We start from the raw sequence: 17,131 nt of genomic DNA, 5'->3' as shown, positions 1-17,131 counted from the left end.
CAATTCTGCTGAGCATTTCTGCATGCATTCCCTCCTCCCCACCCCCACCTGCCCTCCCCCCTTAAATCCTACAATAATCCTACGGCCTGAGCATTGCTTTATCCTCATCTTACAGAGATTGAACTGAGAATTGAACAGCCTGCTCATCTAGTCCCAGGTCGCACTGCTATTGACTGTCAGAACATACGACAAGTAATGTAGGATATGAACCTTCGGACTCCAGCATTCCTGGTTTTAACAGCCCCTCTGTGATCTCTGACATTTTATTTATTTTTTTAATTTATTAAAGATTCTATTTATTTATTTGTTTGTTTATTGGAGAGAGGGAGAGCATGGGGGAGGGGCAGAGGGGAAGGGAGAGGAACAAGCAGTCTCTGTGCTGAGCTCAGAGCCCAACGTGGAGCTTGATCTCAGTGATGAGGGAGCAGGAGGCTGGCTGAGGACAAAGCAAAAGCTGGCACCTTGCACCCCCTCTCCACCCACTCCCCTTGGTAATATATGTGACATTCCTCAGGCACCCCTGACTGCCCTAAAAGAAAAACAAATAGTTAACTTGCAGAGATCACAGTCCTGCAAGGCAGGAGTCTCCCTTGGTTTACAAATGTCCTTGAGATTTACAACAAAGAAGTTACCTTATCAATAGCCCAATTTCCAAAGGCACATAACTCAATTCCTTAAGCCCTAATGTCACCCTCTCCTCCATAAAAACTGTAGGAGGCTGAGGTAGAAGGAAAAGTAAATAAAGTTAAGTTTCTTCCAAACCTAAATCTCACTAACAAGGACGCTTGATAGCAGGAATGTGACATTCCACCAGGAGACCCCCTATTGTCTTTATGTTAGTGCCTCATTAGAGGGAAAGTGGCCTTGGCTTGATAGTAACCAGGTCTTCAATATCCTGACAGTCTTGGGGCGCCTGGGTGTCTCAGTGGGTTAAAGCCTCTGCCTTTGGCTCAGGTCATGATCCCAGGGTCCTGGGATCAAGCCTGCTTCCTCCTCTCTCTATGCCTGCCTCTCTGCCTACTTGTGATTTCTCTCTCTCTGTCAAATAAATAAAATCGTTTAAAAAAAAAAAACTTAAAAAAAAAATATCCTGGGGCGCCTGGGTGGCTCAGTGCGATAAGCCTCTGCCTTTGGCTCAGGTCATGATCCCAGGGTCCTGGGATTGAGCCCCGCATCGGGCTCTCTGCTCAGCAGGGAGCCTGCTTTCTCCTCTCTCTCTCTGCCTAGCTCTCTGCCTACTTGTGATCTCTCTCTCTCTCTGTGTGAAATAAATAAATAAATAAATCTAAAAAAAAAAAAAAATCCTGACAGTCTTCTTTACTCCAATAGCCCTTCTAAACACCCCTTTGTCCTCACCTACCCAACTCCTGTGTATATAACCAGCCACTCCTCACAGGCCCTGGGCAGCAGCATCTCCGTCTGCCCACGGGTCCTGTCCCCGTGCTCTAATAAACCACCTTTTTGCACCAAAGACGTCTTAAGAATTCTTTCTTAACCCTCGGCTCCGAACCTCACCCCACCGAACCTCACCTAGGTTCAAGAACTTCATCATCAGGACTTTGAGATCATGACCCCAGCCCAAAAGGAGAGTCAGCTGCTTAACCAACTCTGCCCCCAAGGTGCCCCTCTGATATTTCATAAATGAGTAGGCCTTATCATCTACTCTTCTTGCACATTTGTCAAGACGTCATGGAGAAACCTCTCATGCCACAGAGATACAATGTGAATGGGGCCCTGTCTTGGTTCCTCTGGGCCGCTCTCACAGGAGTCCACAGACTGGGTGGCTTATGAACACTGAAAGCTTATTTCCCACAGTGCAGAGGCTGCAAGGCCAAGGCCAACGCTCCGGCAGATTCCAGGTCTGGGAGGACCACTTCCGGGTTCATAGATGCCATCTTCTCACTGTGTCCTTGAGTGTCATGTTGGACGGGGCCAGGGCGCTCTCTGGGGTCTCTTTTATATGGACACTAATCCTGTTCCTGAGGGCTCCCCTCCCTCATGACCTAATCACCTCCCAAAGACTGGCTTCCGGAAACCATCACAGTGGGCATTAGGGTTTAACAGATGAAATGGTGGGGGGAGGTGCCCATCGACAGTCAGTAACAGATTCCTTTGAGTCAGGCAATCCCTGGCCATCTCTCCTGAAGGGAGAAAAGCAAGGTTCCCTGTGAAAAGAACAGATTTTTCAGTCTTGCCATCTCATGCCCAAAGCTAATATATACTCTGAAGATGGTATTTTTACATAATCTCTAAAGAATTCTGTTGAAGAAATAACTCTATAGTCATAGGCTTGACGCAGCGAATCGGCCCATTTGGGGATCTGACCCATCACTTTATTCTCACTACTCTGGTGAGTATTGCGCTTGAGCTGATTAGCTACCGATACCCAATAAAGAAACCCCATTTGGGTTTACGGTCATTTCCAATGAGAGAAGTCTTTGGCCACTGGTAAATGAGAAAGTTAATTTCACAAGCTTGATGCTCCTTGGTATTTTAATACAGAATGATCTATTGTGGCTTTTTTTTTTTTTTTTAACCTGGTGGCCCTGTGGAGTAAGCAGCTGACTCTTGACTTCAGCTCAGGTCGCAATCTCAGGAACATGGGATTGAACCCTGCCACGGGCTCTGTACTCAGCTCGGAGTCTGCTTGAGATTCTCTCTCTTCCTCGGGCCCCGCCCTGCTTTCTCTCTCTCTCTCATAAGTAAAATAAAATAAAATAAATCTTTTTAAAAAATAAAACTGCAAAAGCTTGTGCACCTGAAACAAATGTAACATAGTGTGTCAAATGTATTTTAATATCAAAAAACTCACAGACACAAAAATATTATGAAGATTTAGGGCAATGCTCTCGGGTCCCCTCCCTCTTCAGGAGCTTTGTATTATCACTTTACTATCACTCAATAAACCTTGCCTTCCTGCCCACCAAAAAAAAAAAAAAATAACAACAATAATGGTGGTTTAAGCCCTACAGATATTTCACTTACATGGTTTTAAGCAGTATGAAATAGTTGGTAATTTTTAAAAATCAGCATCATGTTTTGATCTTTTAAAAAACTGCAGAACCATTGAGCTGAATAACATTAAATTGTTACAAAAGCTGATTTTGTTGTCGTAGTATGAAAAGCTCTAAGAGAAACATATTCTGTAGGCGTTCAGTTCTCAAATGAGCTATGGTTTCTCCAGTTGGTCAATCAAAATATTCTGAAATTCCTTGAAAAATTTTGGGATACGCCCTATTTTTTCTGCTGTATAACTATGCACGGATCATATAACAATAAGCTCTCTTCCATTTTCACAGCACTGGGATATAGCCACGGAAGTAACTTTGTTTGTAGAAAAATGAGATTTAAATTTTAAATTTGACACTTGTACGTAAGGAAATTATTGTCAACCTTGTTAAAGCTGAAACATGGACAGGTGAAGGTTATCAAACATCTGGTTTTTTTTTTTAATTTATTTATTTGACAAGAGCGAAAGCAAGCACAAGCAAGAGGAGCAGCACAGGGAAAGGGAGAAGCAGACTCCCCACTGAGCAAGGAGCGCGATGCAGGACTCCATCCCAGGACACGACTGTGGCCCTAGGGAGCTGTGGGTTTTGTGTGCCAGGTCTCTGGGTAGAATCCTTGTGGAATTCTGGAGATAGATCTGTGCGTATCCTCCTATGCTTAAGAAACCTGACTGGTGGGGCGCCTGGGTGGCTCAGTGGGTTAAGCCGCTGCCTTCGGCTCAGGTCATGATCTCAGGGTCCTGGGATTGAGTCCCGCATCGGACTCTCTGCTCAGCAGGGAGCCTGCTTCCTCCTCTCTCTCTCTCTGCAAATAAATAAATAAAATCTTTAAAAAAAGAAAAAAAAAAAAAAGAAACCTGACTGGTTGTTCAGTCAGTCTTTGTACAGAACTCTTCCCTTGCCTTTGAACTCTGACTTTGAAAGTCTGCGCCCTCTGTGCTATGCATACCTGATCTTCTCTGAAGCACCTTGTGGGGGACAAGTTGCCTTCTCCATTCTAGAACCTATGTAAGTTACAGCACCAAGGATTCAGTGCCCTGAACCTCAGGGAGGTTGTTAACTTCGTCCCCAGATTATTACTGGCATTGATCCTGGAGACATACTTGATATACCAAGGTGGAGGGCAGTAAGAATAAGGACACCAGGAAGTCCACGGTCAGTTATGCAGCCCGTGACTTGGTGGATACCCTCTAAATAACGGAGAGCAGATGGAACCAGACACGTCGGGTCCTCTCGGCTGTGTTACTGTCACATCCTCAACCTGTGTGTGGTGCCAAAGGGAGACTTTGGGATAAAGCTCATTCTACTTTCATAAGTAAAGGCAAGAACATTTATTTAAAAAGAGGACAGAATTAAGAGAGGAGTCTAGGAAAAGGATAAAAGAGCTTCCCGAATGAAGAGAATTCACTGAGAAACAGGTCCATTTTCCAAGGAAACCTGTATTGGTCGAGGCACATGATGCCTGGGTATGGCTAGCAATCTTCTCGAACGAGTGGATGTCAAGGGACCGAACTGAGTTAGGTGTTAAGGCAGGAAGTAGTCTGTGCTATTGTCATGGCTTTTCCGGAGCTGATTTAACTTTTATTACAGAAAGTCTTAAAGGCTGAAATCAGAGAATTCTATATACTGTCAAGTTCAGGAGAGAACGACACTGGACCATGAGAAAGGGATCACATCAGGATCCAAACTGGTCCAGTATCCGATTAGATAATCTAATGGGACAATTTAAGTCCCCCCTCTGGATTCATTGCTTTATTTAGGTACCTACAGAAACATCTCCATGACTCAGACCAACGTCAACTAAAATAAAATATCCAAGATTCCCGTCTTACTAATTACTTTAAAAATCATCTATTTAACAGGGACACCTGGGTGGCTCAGTCGGTTTAAATCATACCCTGGGGGCACCTGGGTGGCTCAGTGTGTTAAGCCGCTGCCTTCGGCTCAGGTCACGATCTCAGGGTCCTGGGATCGAGTCCCGCATCAGGCTCTCTGCTCAGCAGGGAGCCTGCTTCCCTTCCTCTCTCTCTGCCTGACTCTCTGCCTACTTGTGATCTCTCTCTGTCAAATAAATAAATAAAATCTTTTAAAAAAAAATCATACCCTGATTTCAGCTCAGGCCGTGATCTCAGGGTGGTGATACTGGGGTTGTGAACTCCAGTCCCGCATTGGGCTCCACACTCAGTTCGGAGTCTGCTGGTCCCTCTCCCTCGGCTCCTCTCCCCTGCTCTAAAACAAACAAACAAACAAAATCTTTTAAAAAATCTATTTGACAGTCTAGAACTCTCATTAAATCGGTGAATAACCAACCCAATGTCTTTCACTCTTAGACTAAGGGAGAGAACTGTGTACGCTCACAGGTAGTCCTTTCCCAACCTACAGCTAGAAACCTAGTGACCTTTTTGAAAGTCTTGGTTTATTTGCGCCTGTGAAATAAAGCCAGAAATAAAACCAATATAATGCCTTTCAGAGTCTTCTCTTAGGATGTGACATATATGACTTCAACACTTTACTGAACATCTTAACTACTCAGAAATCAGTTGTAGCTACCCCAAACATTAAAAAACAAACACAAAGCAAACCAAAAAGTATGGTCCATGTTTCTAAATGGAAATAACAATTTTTTTTATCAACTTTGAAGTTTTATATTTTAATATTCATTATCAACAAGGCCAATAGTGTGTAAATACCATTGGTTAAACAGAAGAGAAACAGAGTCTGAAGGCAGTTGTAAAATTAATAAAATAAAATAGTCAAATATAACATAACATAATTTTAACAGAAGTTTATAACTTAATAACTTAATTTCCATTCCTGGATTTTTATTGGTGGTTGAATGTATAAGAGGCTTGTCAATATCAAATAAGGAAAAAATGATGATAAGGAATAAATGATGACTCTAATATATCAATTTCAAAATACAAATACTAAAAGACAATGCCTCTTAACCAGCCTTTGTTTTAGAGTTATCTTGGGGGTTTTGAAAAATACAGAAGGCTGGGACGCCTGGGTGGCTCAGTTGGTTAAGCAGCTGCCTTTGGCTCAGGTCATGATCCCAGCCTGGGATCGAGTCCCAGTCCCACATCGGGCTCCTTGCTCCGCAGGGAGCCTGCTTCTCCCTCTGACTCTGCCTGTGCTCGCTCGCTCTCTCTCTGACAAATAAATAAAGAAAATCTTAAAAAAAAAAAGAAAAGAAAAATACAGAAGGCAAGTTGCACCTTAACCTAATAAATCAGGTTATCCAAGGTGGTAACTCCCATTTTTAAAAAAATTTATTTTATTTTCTTTATTTTTATTTTTTATAAACATATAATGTATTTTTATCCCCAGGGGTACAGGTCTGTGAATTGCCAGGTTTACACACTTCATAGTACTCACCATAGCACATACCTGAGCCAGCCAGCCAGGGGCCCCTCATGTGAAGGTCTTAACTTTCTCCTTCTGAAACTGCCTTCTTTCATAGACCACATGGACCTCTTTGTGGAAAGATACATTCCTTTCCTCCTTGGCTCTGTGAGCCCAGCTGACCTGCATTTTTATCAGCTTCTAGTCTACTTGGGCAGCGGCCATCCCCTTGTCATGGGGTCGAGACTCAGCTGAGGTGCCAGTTTCTCTGCGGCAGTCTCCCTGGCCCCTCCAATTCTGGTCCAGTGTCCTTCCAGTGCACTGCCCCCCCCCTGGTGCTCTCCCCCTGGCCTGGCACTCATTCCACTGGACTGAGTATCTGCCCCTGTATTCCTCTTTCTGCCCACGAGACTGTGAGCTTGTGAGGACAGAGACGGTGCCTGGCCATATCAGTGCCTGTCGGATGCACAGGGCTGCTTTCCTTCCTGCTGATGTGCTTTGACCTGGTACTTTGCAAACATCCACTTGTGGTTGTCACACTGTGCTGTGATTGTTTATGATCCCAGTGAAATATTCTGAATTTTTTAAAAAAGATCTATTTATTTATTTGAGACAGAGAGAGCACTAGTGTGAGCAGGGGGAGGGGCAGAGGGAGAGAGAGAAAGAGAGAGAGAGAGAGAGAATCTCAAGCAGACTCCCTGCTGAGAACAAAGCCCAGTGAGGTGGGGCCTGATCTCACGACCCTGAGATCATGACTTGAGCTCAGATCAAGAGTCAGATGCTCAACTGACTGAGCCACCCAGACGCCCCTACCTACTTCTCATTTTATAGCAATAGAATCACCCTTATTGAAATGATTACCAAATCTATAACTCTAGATTCACTGTCGGGGTTAATTTCAGTCATGTTACATTATCTCTTACGTTTTTTTCCACTTCCACATTGATTTGTCTTGTCAACTAACCCATTTCCATGAACGGTGTCTCTGCCTTTTCCTTGCCCTCGTCTTTCTCTTCCCTTCCTTTCTTGAACCACTCCTTTCCAAAATCACTACATGGAGCCCAGTGAGGTAAGCGTCCCCACCAGTGGGAGGATGGGGGGGATTGGGGCAGTCCAGAGCAGAGCGTCAGAGCAGCAGGGATGATCAGGGCAGGGAGCAGTGGCCACGTGGGATGGCTTACATACAGGGGGGCTGGCCAGATAAGTAAATATATTAAGAATAGTGAGCGCAAAGCTTCTTCTTCTTCTTTTTTTTTAAGATTTTATTTATTTATTTGACAGACAGAGGTCACATGTAGGCAGAGAGGCAGGCAGAGGGGGAGGGGGAAGCAGGCCCCTGCTGAGCAGAGAGCCTGATGCGGGGCTCCATCCCAGGACCCTGAGATCATGAGATCATGACCTGAGCCGAAGGCAGAGGCTTAACCCACTGAGCTACCCAGGCGCCCCTACTTTTTTTTTTTTTTTTTTAAGAGTTTATTTATTTGAGAGAGAGAGAGTGAGACAGAGCATGAGAGAGAAGAAGAAGGTCAGAGGGAGAAGCAGACTCGCTGTGGAGCTGCGGGACTCAATCCTGGGACTCCAGAGTCATGGCCTGGGCCATCATTTTTTAAAAAGAGAAAGGGAAAGGAGTGTACGTGTAAACATGTGTCTGCTATACGTATGCATGTCCTTGCTCAAGCCACTAAGACAGCCTGGGAGTAGCAACCCTCGAGTGGCAATGAGCACAGCTAACACCAGACCTTGGCTTCTAATCCACTGCCCGCCACAAGAAACCAGGGCTCCTCATGGAAATGTTGGGCTCCAATGCTCAGTCAGGGAATCTAGGAGATGTGCCTGGAAGGGCTTGTGCCAGAGAACAAAGGAAGTTGCTCGAGAATGATGGGAAGGGGTCAAAAGGACACAGAAACCCTGTGAAGGGGAGCCCCCACAGGCCAAACTTGGGATAATTAGAGCAAATTGCAATAAATACAGATAGGAAAGGATTGTAAACCATTGGATAAAATAAGAATAAAATAGGAAACTGTGAGTCCACGCAGATAAAAAATATATAGCTAAATTGGGGCGCCTGGGGGGCTCAGTTGGTTAACCCTCTGCCTTCAGCTCCTTGTGATCTCAGGGTCCTGGGATTGAGCCCTGCATTGGGCTCTCTGCTCAACAGGGAGTCAGCTTCTCCCTCTCACTCTCCCTCTGTGCTCTCTCTTCCAATAAATAAAATCTTTTAAAATATATATATATATAGCTAAATAAATGAAAAATTTGATGAGGAATGGGATATTTGCATGGTTTCAAAGTACAGCCCCACAAAAGCACCACATGTTTAATAATAACAAAGAAGAAAAAAAGTAACTTCACAGAGGAGAAATCTGGCAGATACTACCTTAACTAAGTGATCAAGGTGAACATCATCAGTAACGGAATGAATCAAAATCACGTGCAGCGAGAACATAGCACAGCTCCCTGCCATGGGCAAATAACCCAAACCACATCCCAAAGACACAGCAGACACACCCAATCTGAGGGGCATTCTACAAACAACTATCCTGTATGCTTGAAAAGTAGGAAGGTCCTGACGGCTTAACGTTGTCTCTCTCTCTCTCTCTCTCTCTCTTTTTTTTTTTTAAGATTTTATTTATTTATTTGACAGACAGAGATCACAAGTAGGCAGAGAGGCAGGCAGAGAGAGGAAGGGAAGCAGGCTCCCTGCTGAGCAGAGAGCCTGATGTGGGGCTTGATCCCAGGACCCTGGGATCACGACCTGAGCCGAAGGCAGAGGCTTTAACCCACTGAGCCACCCAGGCGCCCCATCTTTTTTTTTTTTTTTCTAGAAACTTCCTGGGGGCCGAACAAGCAAGCTGCAACACCTGAATATTCTTTCTACTGCCCACGTTCCCAGGCTACATGCTAGTAGGTACCTGCTCTGAGCCACAGGACTCAACAGGTGACCGTTACTACCTAGTGAAGACGGTCAACTTCTCAGACCAGGACACTCATTACGTCCCTCCCTTCCACGTTTTCATCTTTACTACTTACAAACTCCCCTTCTCTCAACAATTTCCTTGTCTCTTGGGACCCTATTTGGTAAGAGGAAACTCAACTCCAGACACCTTAAATAAGAGGGAGATGTCTCTGGTTCGCATAACTGGAGAGCCAGGGGTGGTAGGAGTTCAGGCACAGTTTACTCCAGGGCCCAACAGGAAGAACAGGAAGAGGTTTCCCGGTCTCTCAGTTCTGCTTCCATGTTGGTTGAGCAGTTCTTAGGGCCACATCCTTCCTCATTCCTACCCAGCAGGAAAGAGGGTGTTTCCCCCCATGTAAGTCACCCTCACTGAATAGAAAAGTTATGACATGATTTTCAAATAGTAAAATTGCAGGCATTTTCTCTTCTCCCTGCAGAAAAACCCTAAGGGGCTGGAGAAAGGGGATAACTTTCCGTGCAGTTACACTCTTTCACGCCTGTGTGGATCACTTCCTAAACCCCTGCTGAATCTTCAACAGCAAGTGACTCAAAAATAAATGTACATGACTTTAAAAGTCATTGGAGGGGGCGGGTCAGAGAATCCTACCTGGACGTCAGAGTAGAGTCTGGCCAAGCAGAAAACAGAATTGCTGAAACCTGGTTGGTCTTTGACTGATGAATTACTCTCAAATGTTCAACAAAAACACATCAGGCCTAGAGAGATCAGTCTCATAGATATTCCTCATAACATGTGTGAAAAGTTCCTTCTTGGGGTGCCTGGGTGGCTCAGCTGGTTAAGTGTCTGCCTTTGGCTTGGGTCATGATCTCAGGGTCCTGGGATTGAGTCCCGAGTCGGGCTCCCTACTCTGCAGGGACCCTGCTTCTCCCACTCCCACTGTTTGTACTCTCTCCCTCTGTGTCAAAAAAATAAACAAAACCTTTTTTTAAAAAGTTCCTTTTTTTTTCCTTGAGAGAGAAAGAGAGCACTCATGGGGAGATGGAGGGTGGGCAGAGAGAGAGAGAGAACCCCAAGCAGGCTCCACGCAAAACATGGAACCCAATGTAGGACCAAGCTCACAACCCTGAGATCATGAACCAAACCAAAATCAATAGATGGATGCTTAACCGACTGAGCCAACCAGGTGCCCCGTGAAAAGTTCCTTCTTCCGCTCATCCAGATTCTCCTCCTTCGATGCTTAGAAACAGATGGCTACATCATCAAAAGGATACTGCTCCCTCGCACCACAAACACATCTGTTTTAGTCTCAGGACGGCTCCACACCTGTCCACATCAGAAATGTTTAGAAACCTTCTACTGTTCCTATCATTAAGGGTTCTGACACGGATCTTGAGAAGCCAGACTTTTCAATGTGTAAGACAGGCGAGGCTTTGATGACATAATTCCAGGAAGAACTTTTTTTTTTTTTTTTTTTTTTTTTTTTTTTTTTTTTTTGTAAGAGAGAGAGAGTGAGAGCGAGCACAGGCAGACAGAGTGGAAGGCAGAGTCAGAGGGAGAAGCAGGCTCCCTGCGGAGCAAGGAGCCCGATGTGGGACTCGATCCCAGGACGCTGGGATCATGACCTGAGCCGAAGGCAGCTGCTTAACCAACTGAGCCACCCAGGCGTCCCTCCAGGAAGAACTTTTGACTCTCCTGGCCCTCCTTCTACAAGTTAACAGACACTTCACACAAACAAGACACTCACCCTGGCAGAGGTGGAATGTTGAATACGTAGGTTCTCATTTCATAAGAAGAATATGTGTGTCTTGGAGGGACTCATAAGGGAGTCAGGCAGTGGAACTGCCACAGACACTCGTTTCTAACTGGAGGAACACAACCTGAAATGGATAGTTTGACTCAATTAAATAAGCATTTGAGTACATACCATAGGACACCGTCACATCCTATAGGATGTAGTCATGTCAACAAGGTACAGTATTGAGGGATAAAGGATGCATAGAATTGTCTTCAACACTTTCCAGGAGATATCTTTAAAACACCTGTGTTTACGAGAAAGAAATACAGAAAGTTATGTCTACAGAGACTTCTACATTTGTACTGTTTCATTCCACTAAAAATGAAATTTAAATTGAAAACTGATCATTTGTCCCAAGAACACATTACAATTGTCAGAAAGAAATGACAGAATGTCAATTATCTTCGGCACCAGAAAATCAAAATATCATTTCCCTAGCAGGTGACGGAGAGGAATAAGGAAAATTTCCTATAGCGTCCCAGTTACTTGAAAAATGTGGAACAGGAGCTTGATAAGACAGGCGCAACCCAAGAGAAGCAATATTATGAATATTATTAATATTTGTGAAAGGAATGGAATCCAAACAGATATTTGTTGAAGGAGAGGAAGGAAAGCATAGAACTGGAATTCAAGGAACGGAAGTTGTATTATAAGACACTTGGAGCAAGTCACTTCAACCTCTCTGTAAGTCACTTTCCTCACCCATAAGAGGAGGGTAGTAGATTGTGATTACGGTCACCAAGGATTCTATTTTTAATACTGCGTGTTTGTGTGTGTGTGTGTGTGTGTGTGTGTTAGTGAAAAAAAGCAGTAAGAAATTGTCATGTTTTTGGAAACGTTGTTTCAAATTAGTCTAAGTATCAGGAAAGTGAATTACTGTCACCCCAGGGGTGGGGATGGGGGTTCTTTCAAAAACTTCAAACTAAAGAGTTGCGACCGTCATTAGCATTTCCTAAAGAATTGTTAAAAGTGACAGGGCCTAAGACTGCAATTTAGAATTGTCCTATCGTATGTCCCTCTACAGGGCTGAGCCCTAATCTCCTCTGCTACCCTCCTTCTCCCGCTCTGCCCCTCACCAAATGCAAGCTGAGCTTCAGGGAAACTGCAACACTCAGGGGCCCCGGGGCTGACTGTGTGCAGGACTCTCTCATTCATTAACTCACTGAATCATCCAAGCGACCCCACACTCGATGGGTAAAAAATCAGTCTCTGCTTTATGGAACTCGGTCTGGGCTGAGCGCACGGATGTGCCTGCACCGCCCTCTCCCGACCCCAGGACGCGAGCTCGGGCTGGACTGCGGGACCATGCCTGCAGATGTCACCGTCCGAGCGACCAGGACGGCGCCTCCTACCTGCCGGGACCCCCCGTCCGCCGCCCTCCTGCGACCGCGGGCCGCCGCCTCTGCCCCGCGGAGATGTCACCGCTCACACCCGATGGCTCCTGCAGCGCCTGCGTGGTCTGAGACCCTGGGCTGAGCCGCCGGTGCCACCCCCGGGATGGTCTCCAGCCGGAGTCCCGGCTTCAGTCGGGCGCGGGTGGCCGGGCCCTCGGGCCGAACCGCCGCGGCTGTCCCCGCCCTGCAGGATGTGGCCCGGGAGGTCCAGGCGGGGGAGAGGCCGCTCCGGGGGCGGGGCCTGCGCCCGTCAGCTCCGCCCCGCGGCGGCCGTCGCCCTGGAGATACGCAGGGGGTCCTGGGAACGTTACCTTCCCTGCGCGGGAACTGGGATCCCACAGCGCCGCCTGCCGGTAGGAGGAGTAGATTGCTCCGGCGACCTCGGGCCGCTCTGTGCATCCTTGAACGGCAGCATCTGGATCTCCCAGCTCTCTGGACTGGGAGAACTGGAATTGCCCCATTTTCTCCACAGTTATGACCTTTCCTCCTTTGAGGGCTACACAAGGTTACATCTGAAATCGATCACATATAAGTCAGGGAATTAGATCCTGTACAACGTTCCGTTTTCTGCTTCCACTGTTGCCGCCCAGATTGCTGCTCGAAATCAGCTTGTCCAGCTCTCTGCCGCTCACCTGTCCGCCATGGTGGGTTCAATGTTCCGTCGTTTCGGGATGGGTTTGGGCTGCCTTGGGCTCAGACAACCCCTCCAGCTTCTATGAGGACCGAGGAGGGGAGGGGGCGTGATAAAGGAAGGCAAACTGGGGAAGGTGCACTATGGTCAAAGGTGGGGGGTGGATTCCAGGACTCTGAGATCATGGCCTGAGAGGAAGGTAGATGCTTACCCGACGGAGGCACCCAGATGCCCCAGGAAACGATTACTTTAAAAGAAAATTGTAATATCCTAGCTCTCTATTGGTTACAGTAAAGAAATCTTGTGATAAAGGTGGGGGGGAGAGCAGGAGAGACTTAAACCATATAGTACCCAGCTTATAGACAACAGGCTAAGGGGCGTCTGAGTGGTTCAGTGGGTTGGGGGCCTCTGCCTTCGGCTCAGGTCATGATTCCAGGGTCCTGGGATCAAGCCGCGCGTTGGGCTCTCTGCTCGGCGGGGAGCCTGCTTCCTCCTCTCTTTCTGCCTGCCTCTCTGCCTACTTGTGATCTCCGTCTGTCAAATAAATAAATAAATACATACATACATACATACATACATACATACATACATACATAAATAAGAAAGAAAGAAAACAGGCCAAAAAGAGTTTTCTGGGAAATGCTAAGGCAACAGGAAGCAACAGAAAGTGCTCATTCAAGGAATACCTTACATAACTTGTCACGGACTTTGGAGGTTAGAGATAGTCTAGTTTCCCTTAGAAATTTCCTACTGTGACCTTCACGAATTCAGCCAAGTAAATTTCCATCTCTATTTTTTTGCTTATGCCTCTAAAATAAAATCTTTTGTAGAAAGTGCTTCCTATTGTCCTAAAATTCTCACTGAATGTTTCCAATGTCCCCTTTCTCTCATAAATTTTGGGGATTTGCTGTGCAAATTCCTCTTCAAATTTCTCCACCGGTCAGAAATGTCTATTCCTTGAGATACTCAGCACGGCTTACTGAGTTTGTTCTATGTAAGACATCCTACCAGGTGCTACTGGTGATAATTTACTCCCAACAGATCAGTTTTGCAAGGATTCAGGTGACTCATATTTTCATGTTTCTCCTCTAATTTCACCTATTCTCTCTTAGCTAATGAAAAAGCCATCAGATGTGAACCCCCAACTCTAAACCAAATTCCATTTGTAGTAGCAACCTCTCTTCCTCTCCTCCAGTTACTAGGGGAAAGGGTCCCTCTCCCACGGAAGGCCCATTCCTCCACCTGCTGGTCTGTCTCTGCTCTCCTACATCTTCACTCTCCTCCTTTTTCAGAATCCTTCCCCATTAGCAGGCAGATTTGCTCTAGTATCAGTAACTTTTCCAGCTACTGTCAATCTCTCTGCTCCACTTTAAACTGAACTTCTGGAAAGAGTTCTCTAAACAGCCTATCTCCAATTCCTTATTCACAACATGCACCAGTCAGCCAAGGTCTGCCTTTCTGCTCCAACACAAAGGAAAGTGTTCTTGTCTAGGTCATTATCTACCTTGATGTTGTCAAATCATCTGCCCATTTCTTTCCTCTCACTGCACCGAACTTCTTAGCAGCACTCATCTTTGTTGTCCTGCTTCTTGGAATATTCTCCTTGCTTGGTTGATGAGGCACCGCTCCCTCCTAGGATCCTCCCATCTCACAGGTCCCTCCTTTTTGCTCTCTTTCCCTACTTCTCCAAATCTGTTGGCTCTCAAATTATTAGGGTTACTGAGGTTCTGGTCCTCCGTTCTCCTTTATCTACCCTTGAGCTCTAGGTGATCTCAGTGCCAGGGAGTTTAAGTATTTAATGCTGATGACCAAGTTTCTCTCTCTAGTCCAGACATCTGCTCTGAGCTCCAGACTCAGAAATCTGTTAAGCAACTCCTCTTGCATCTTTCCCTTTGCCTTCCTGGTGCTGCTGCTGGTGGTAGTGGATGGAGGGCCTGACCAGTCACTGATAGACTTTCAGTTAATTGGCCTGGTCTTGCCCTCCATCCTGCCTGGCTCCTGGGCTGAGCATCTGCTCAACCAATCACACTCCTCCAAGACTCAGTCCCCTTTCTGCCTCTTCCTGCTTGTGGCAACTCCTCTTTCCTTTACTAGATACCATTCTGCCAATAATTTTCTGGAATCTGTTGAGCTTTCTCATCCACTAATGGTTTCCTCTGAGTTCTCTTCATGGTTGTGGATTTATTAAAAAAAAAAAAATTCCTGGGTGCTTGGGTGGCTCAGTGGGTTAAAGCCTTTGCCTTCAGCTCAGGTCATGATCCCTGGGTCCTGGAATCAAGCCTCACATCGGGCTCTCTGCTCGGTGGGGAACCTGCTTCCTCCTCTCTCTGCCTGCCTCTCTGCCTACTTGTGATCTCTATCAAATTAGTAAATAAAATCTTTTTAAAAATTCCTTTGCTGTAATATTACTGGGATATCCAGAGGCAGAAGACAAATATGATTGTGTTTGGTTCCCATCTTGAGTCAAGATATTGACTGGGCTTTTGTGAATAGGATCTTTTTCTTAGTTGTAATGGTTATTTAGGTGATTTTCTCAGATGATCCACATATATGATGATAGAACATGCTTTGTAATGTTAAGTAATAGCTCAGCAGAGACCATTGCCCTCTTGATCTTAATGGGATTAAAAAAAAAAACAACAACATTCTATCCCTTTTGATATGGGTCAGATTTATGATTCATTTGGAGGTGATAGGATTATTTTTTTGGATACTTGTAGGCATCTTTCCTTATTCTTAAAATTCAGGGATTTCTGCAGGATATCTCAGCATGGGTTTTTCTTTTTGGGTATTTTGGGCAGGATAGAAAAGGAAGAATGTGAACCTGTCCTTATGATACCTTCTTTTCCAGAATCTCTCTCTTCTTTAAGTCCCACTATGGGACCTGTTTTCCATGTTGAGAGTGAGCAGCCTAGAGTTCTTGGGTTTAGTTGTATCTTACCCTTTTTCTCGACATCTTCCAAAACACCTTCAGTTTTTACAAACACTTTAAACTTTGGATCTTTTACCATCTCTGAGATCCTGCAATTGAGGCTCTGGTCTTCAGTCTCCCTTGAACCCCCTGCTGGGTTCATGATCACATCCTGCTCTCTGGGTCCCCTCTATAGGCATTCACCTGCAGCATGGTTTCCATTCCTTCTTTGCTTATTTTGAGTCTAACTCCACAATTTTAGGTGACTGTCCCATGAACACAATAGACATTGCCGGGTTCTGAGTGATTATAAACCTGCCTAAATGACACAATCTCTAATGTTATCAGTCACTTTGTTAGTGTCCCACCATTCATTGGAAGAAAGACAGTTTTCTAAAACCAAGTAAGGATTTATTGGCACTTACTGGTCTGTTTTCTTTTGCCCCCAAAATTGAAGACCTCATTTCCTTGGATTCCCATTCTTCTTAATGGGCAAAGGGCTGCTTTGTTGGAGCCAAGCGTGCTTGCCCTTCAGTAATGTTTTCCAAAATGAATCCTGTGGAACTCAATGTCTACAAGATCATAGTAAATGTTTTTGGGAAAAAAACAAAAGAAAGAATTTGGGAGAAATTCCCACATCTTTGGAAATGCTCACATCTTTGGAAGAAAGAATCCCAAGATCAAATATATTCAAATTTAAGAGAATAATACATATTAGGTCTTCTGCTGGGAGAGCCATAGACTGTGTGTGTGTTGGGGGGGTGATGGGGGAGAACTCTTTTACTTCAATTGGCCATGAGGTCTTTCCTTTTTAATTTTTTTTTTTTTTTTTTTTTTTTGAAGAGGGAGAGTTCAAGTTGAGGCAGAGGGGCAGAGGGAGAGGAAAAATAGAGCACTCAGCACGAAGCCTGACATGGGGCTTGATCTCACAACCCTGAGAGCATGACCTGAGCCAAAATCAAGTCAGATTAACTGAGCTACCAAGACTCCCCTCTTTCTTTTTGGAAAAAAAAAAAAAAAAAAAAAATCTTTGGAGCTAGTGTTCCAGAGAACATCATGTGTGAAACATTGTTTTCTAGTAACATCTGTTATAATTTAGTGATAATCTCATTTTCTGTCATCCCTCAGAATT

At 45.2% G+C, this 17,131-nt stretch overlaps 1 long non-coding RNA gene across 1 annotated transcript; it reads right to left on the bottom strand.

Moving 5' to 3' along the window:
• Positions 1 to 5,117: 5,117 nt before the first annotated feature.
• On the bottom strand, positions 5,118 to 12,649 carry LOC309845405. The gene is made up of 3 exons (XR_014301274.1): positions 12,227 to 12,649; positions 11,193 to 11,307; positions 5,118 to 5,237 (listed from the first exon to the last, which is right to left on the bottom strand). It is a non-coding gene; the product is annotated as an uncharacterized lncRNA (long non-coding RNA).
• Between the last annotated feature and the right edge of the window lie 4,482 nt (positions 12,650 to 17,131).

The sequence above is a fragment of the Mustela nivalis genome (genome assembly GCF_964662115.1).
Source record: "Mustela nivalis genome assembly, chromosome: 12".
NCBI lineage: Eukaryota > Metazoa > Chordata > Mammalia > Carnivora > Mustelidae > Mustela > Mustela nivalis.
Note: the sequence above shows the minus strand (reverse complement) of the source record. Positions and strands in the feature narration are given on the sequence as shown.